The 6,000-nt window shown below is 45.3% G+C and overlaps 1 protein-coding gene across 1 annotated transcript in view; it reads left to right on the top strand.

Annotated features, from left to right (window-relative positions):
* Positions 1 to 1,305: 1,305 nt before the first annotated feature.
* LOC115090217 (coiled-coil domain-containing protein 57-like) overlaps positions 1,306 to 6,000 on the top strand; it is a 166,928-nt gene continuing 162,233 nt past the window's right edge. The window contains exon 1 of the mRNA XM_029599029.1: positions 1,306 to 1,437. The gene's annotated coding sequence lies outside the window, so the exon portion shown is untranslated. The remainder of the gene's footprint in view (positions 1,438 to 6,000) is intronic.

The raw sequence follows: 6,000 nt of genomic DNA, 5'->3' as shown, positions 1-6,000 counted from the left end.
TGAGAACAGTTATGGTTGACTGCTTTTAATCACGTTTTTTACTAGTCTGTCCACAGTTGCTTTTGAAGAGAATACTTGCAGGCTGGGGTCACTGCAGGGCTATATATACTGTGACATCAGCTTGCTCTGTCTCCATCTGCTGGCAAGGGAGCATAACCTACTGGGTTCTGAGTTCATCTATCTACACTAAGGAAAACAAAATTATCAGATAAATAATTTCTCCATTCTTCAGTCTCTAACCTCAGTTTGGAATAGAAATATGTCAACATATAAATCAAGTGGCTTAAACAAATAACATTTTCTTTACTATTTTGACCCTTTGAGAGATTCCCTTTGAAAATGTAGGAGCTGGCAGGGACAAAATCTGTGGTTTAAACCAAAATTTAATCCCTGGCTATTGACATCTGGTAATGCCCTCCCCTCTCTGGACCTGCCTCTTTTTGACAGGGTGGATACTTTTATCCGCAGTGGGGGAGATCAGTTTTTCAGATGTCCATTTAATCTACTTAGTTACCTAGGTAAAATCATTTGAAAATTGTCCCCCTATTACTTTTTGTGTTAAAATGAATTTCTCCTAGATTGCTGTCTCTGAAAAAAGAATCTCAGAGAAAAAAACAAGTGGAACTTTTATGTGTGTATATCTTTTTTTTTGTGTATATATCTCTTTTAAAGACTGCTCTTGATTCTCCAAATAGCCTACAGATGAACTTGTGTTTATTATTTATTTATTTATTTATTTATTTTATTTATTTGTTTGCTTTTATATACCGACATTCGTTGGCGTACATCACATTGGTTCACATATCACAATTGGAATAGTATGACAAGGTCGTACTATTTTACATTTAACAAAAACTGGTTGGAACTAAGTATACAATGTAACAAAATTTTGCAATTAACAAAAACTGGTTGGAACTAAGTATACAATGTAACAAAAATTTAGGGAACGAGCTTTAATAAACGAGTGGCGGAGAGTCTTGAGGGGGCACATATATCGAGAATAAACATTTGAGCAGGGGAGACGGTGGGTGGTTAAAGGGGGGGTGGGGTTAGGTGGGGTGTTGGTTTTAGTAGTTTCTGGCCATCCATTTGGTAAGGCATACGAAAATGCAAGCTCCTGGCCTCTGAGGCTCTGCAATGATTCTTTTTTCTTATTTTGCTGAAAAAGTTGGGTCTGTTTTTGATAATTAAACTGTTTCTTCATATCTTTCTGTCACTTTCAGGCATTTTCCTATGATGCACAAACCACAACAGAGACAGAATTTCAATCCAGTGAGATTCAGAGAGCTGCAGGAAGAGAATTCAGGGCTCAGGGATGTAATCGCAAAAAATGAGGAAGGAAATGGAAAGCTCTTTGTGATCACGCAGCATCAACCTCTACTCAGGAAAAGACTCCTGTCATGGTGATTGGTCCAGTCCCTGGCACCTTTACTCCTGGTAAGTGAAAACATATCTGCAACAGGTGCATATTGTATAAAACGTGCACATATCATAAAATACTTGCGTAGATCTGCTTACAGCCATATATAGTAAGTGCTTATATACCACTGCTCGCATTTGTTTGAAAGTTATCCTCTATGGCTTTATATAAGATTAAGGGACCCCCACATGACAATGGTGGAGAGAGATTTCTCTGTGGACATGCAGTTCACCCATCACACAACTGGTGATGATATCCTGATGATGCCAAACTGGACAAGTTCTTCCAGAGTTTTTTGGAAGATTCCTCATCCCACATACTGTAGTTCCTGTGCATCTGCATCATGCCTCACATTTTTTCTGCAGTCTCCATTGGTCATTTTTCATCTCACTCAGAAAAGGCAATTCTAATTCTAGCGATTTCTTTAACTTTTTTACATTTTTAAGAGTGCATTAGTGTTTTTTCTTTTTCTAATTTCTAATCAAGGTTTCCATGTTTCTTAGTTTATTACTTTTTCATCATTCCTGCAGCAAGCCATTGTTTTTTGTGGCTGCCTGCAAGCCTTGTGTCTGCGCCCATTTTTTTTCTCTCTCCTGGCTTCTTAACTTTTTCACTTTGCATCTGATCCATACCAGTGTTTTGAGGATATTTTAGGAGGTCCAGTCATTGCAGCTACAAACCTTAGTCAGAGGGTCATGTACTGGGCTTATTCCGGAACTTGCAATCATGGATCCTGAGTCTGGCCACCAGGTGTCACCCCTTGAGAATTATCACGAAAACAAATAGAGAGCCAATAGTAACCCCACACAAATCATCCAAACAAAAAAAGGAAGCCCACAAATGAATTCTTATGTGGTCAGCAGAAAATAGATTTTACATTATGAAAATGAAGAAAAGGTGTCAGCAAGCCTGACAATGTGTCCTGCCAACTCAGGCAAGGACCATCCGGACAGTTTGATCATCTACTTTAATCTAATGTCTATATATTTTTAAAGTGTTTTTTAGCAGATAAAAATCCCAACGGTCTACATTAATAATCACCGAGCCCAACATGGCCAGTATTTTTGCTGTAGCCAGCTTCTTCAGGATGTGCTTAATCATTTTTAAGACTGTTGTCTGTAACATAACCAAATATAAAATTAGTAATCCGTGAAAAGATAAATTAGAAAAGTACTTATCTGCAAGCCAGAATTGTCATTCATACCAGACTGACGTTCTCAAGGAAATATGTAGCAGGCAGCAGAGGGATCCAACATCCTTTTAAATATCAAAATTACATATGTCCCAAACAGAGGATTTCCTGGGGGTCAATGGAATATAAGTAAGTATCATGACGTCAGCTTAAGGAAGTCATCCTAAGAAAACACTCAGGTCTAAATCAGCATTCAATCCATCAGGTCCAAAAGAATGTAACTTGTAAATCCAGAGACCTGCTTGTGCATTTGATTTCTCTCGACAGCTGACCTGGGATGTAACTCATTCTGCTGGTCGACATCAACCATGCAGCAACTGTTCGGTTTGTCATGTTTCTATGACAACATCATGTTTAATGATAACCTTGATTAATTTCAGTTTCTCACAGGACAAGCAGGATGGTTGTCCTCACAAATGGGTGACATCGAGGATGGAGCCCACCACGGAAAAACTTCTGTCAAAGTTTAACAGAACTTTGACTGGCCCCTACTGGGCATGCCCAGCAAGGCACTGACCCTGCAGCCAGCAGGGGTCTCCCTTCAGTCTTCTTTTTTCCGCGCAGCAGTTGCCACGCGGTGAAGGAGCTCTCTTACCACGTTCCTGACAGGAATTTGGAAATTCATTTCCTAAGAAAAAGTTGCCCCTCAGGGGTCTCCCTTCGACAAATTTTGTCATCTTTACGGAATCCGGTAAGTTTTTTGCCATTTCCATCGACTACCGTCGATTTTGGCCCCCGAGGCCTGTTGGCACTTACCGATCCCCAGGCTAAATTTTGGCTTACAGCCATGGCAACGGGGTTCCGTCATTGTCCGGATTGCACCCGGACTATGTCAATCACAGACCCCACAGGGTTTGTGTTATGTGTTTGGGTAGTGAGCATGATGTCCTGACTTGCACCAAATGTGCCTTAATGACACCCAAAGGTCGCAAAGCCAGGATGGAGAAGATGGGGCTCCTCTTCCATGCACCCACCCCAACGCCATCGATAGCATCGACGTCATCGGAACCGGCACCGTCGAAGTTGCACCATCACCGTCAACCCTCCGGTGACCGTCTGCCATCGATCGCTTCTCGGCCGTCGACTCCCGTCCCTTCCCCGGATGGGCGAGGGGATCGGAAAGACAAGCATCGCCATCGACGGCACAAGTCTCGGCCTGTCGAGGATCCACAGCCATCGACCTCCACTCAAGCCGAGCCACCGACTAAAAAGCCGCGATCAGACCGGACACCCTCCACGTCTCGTTCGCAGGCACCGAGGAAACCCTCACCCTCTCAGGGTGTGGGGGCCGTGATCCCACCGGTTACGGTGGTCCCTCCGGCCTTGCCTCAGCCTCCCTCTCCCGTCGAGCCGGGTATTGTTACCCCTGGTCTCCAGGCAGAACTGGACCGGCTGGTCCAGGAGGCCATCGAGAAAGCGATGAAGAAATTACAACCTCCATCGGCACCGGCACCGGTTCCGGCACCGCCACCGGCACCGACACCGGCACCGACTTCGCCACCGAGGAGGGAATCGACCATCGAGCCGTTGGTGCAAACTCTAGCACCTCTACTGCACCGCATGGAGGCACTTATGACGGCCCTTCCATTGGTAATTCCAGTACCATCGACAACACCACCGTCTCCGACTGGATTCTCATCGGCAGGAGAAACACCGTTCCGGATTCCCCCTTCCGGGGTGGTTCCATCGGTACCTTCTGGTATATCTCCACCGATTTATCCTTCGGCTCCATCGATTCCGCGTCCGACACCGATTCCATCGGCAGCGCCGAAGTCCTCGATGCCATTCCTAGTTCCACCTACAGCACCGATTCCATCTCGATTTCCATCGATGCCTTCAGAGCCTCAACCAGGTCCTTCAGGGCTTCAAGCCCCACATGATCCCTAAGATACCTGGGGTGATGATGATGATACATCTTCTGACACAGATTTGCCTTCACCACCATCTCCTACAGAGAGTAGAAAAAGGTCTCCTCCTGAGGATCTCTCTTTCATTAATTTTGTAAAAGAGATGTCAGAAGTTGTACCTTTTCAGTTACAATCTGAAGCCGATGACAGACACCAGATGATGGAACTACTCCAATTTCTGGATGCTCCAAAAATCATCGCTTCCATCCCTATTCACCAGGTGTTTTTGGATCTGCTCAAGAAAAACTGGGAATCTCCTTCATCTATTTCCCCAGTTAACAAAAAAGCTGACTCCACATATCTTGTCCAGTCAGCACCAGGTTTTCAAAAGCCTCAACTGGATCATCGCTCTGTTATGGTTGAGTCTGCGCAGAAGAAGGCCAAACGTCTTAAGCCACATTCTTCCACTCCACCTACCAAGGACAATAAATTCCTGGATAGTGTGGGACGGAAAGTGTATCATGGAGCTATGTTGATTTCACGCATAGCATCATATCAACTCTACATGACTCAATACAACAGAGCCATCCTTAAGCAGATGCAAGACTATGCTGACACGTTGCCGGACCAGTATCAACCACAGCTTCAAGCCCTTCTTCATAAAGGATTTGAGGCAGGGAAGCACGAGATTAGAACTGCCTACGACATATTCGATGCTTCCACAAAAGTTTCAGCCACAGCCATCTCAGCCAGATGTTGGGCTTGGTTAAAGTCGTCTAACCTTCGCCCAGAGGTCCAGGATCGTCTTGCTGATCTACCCTGCTTAGGCGACAATTTGTTTGGAGAACAAATTCAACAGATTGTGGCGGAGTTAAAAGATCACCATGAGACGTTGAAACAACTCTCGTCTGTCCCACCTGACGTGTCCTCCAAGCAACCACCAAAGAAGGACTCTAAGAAGTCGTTCTTTCGACCACGTCGCTATTATCCTCCATCAGCTAGGCCTCGTCCTGCACGGTCCTCCACCAGGCCTCAGCCTCGCCAGCCAAGAAAGCAAAGACCTACTGTAGCCCCACCTCCTGGGCCTGCGGCGGGCCTTTGACTTCCCTGTATGGAGCACATGCCACATCCCACTCCCAAACATCCCTGTGGGTGGTCGACTGTACCACTTTTTACAACGCTGGATACAGATCACCTCAGACCAGTGGGTGCTAGCAATTATCGCACAGGGTTACCACCTCAACTTCATAACTCTTCCGGCAGACTCCCCGCCTCTTCAAGCATGGAGTCTAACCAGCCATTTGACTCAATTACAACAGGAAGTATCCCTTCTTCTGCAATCAAATGCTATAGAACCCGTCCCTCCCTCTCAACGAGGGAAGGGATTCTATTCCAGGTTCTTCCTCATACCAAAGAAATCAGGGGGACTACGTCCCATTTTGGACCTTCGGGCCCTCAACAAATACCTTCAAAAAGAAAAGTTCAAGATGGTAACCCTGGGCGCGCTGCTCCCTCTGCTGCAAAAGGGGGATTGGCTGTGC

Source organism: Rhinatrema bivittatum, chromosome 4, assembly GCF_901001135.1.
Source record: "Rhinatrema bivittatum chromosome 4, aRhiBiv1.1, whole genome shotgun sequence".
NCBI classification, from domain to species: Eukaryota; Metazoa; Chordata; class Amphibia; order Gymnophiona; family Rhinatrematidae; genus Rhinatrema; species Rhinatrema bivittatum.
The sequence above is the reverse complement of the archived record's forward strand: the minus strand, read 5'-3'. Positions and strand labels throughout refer to the sequence as shown.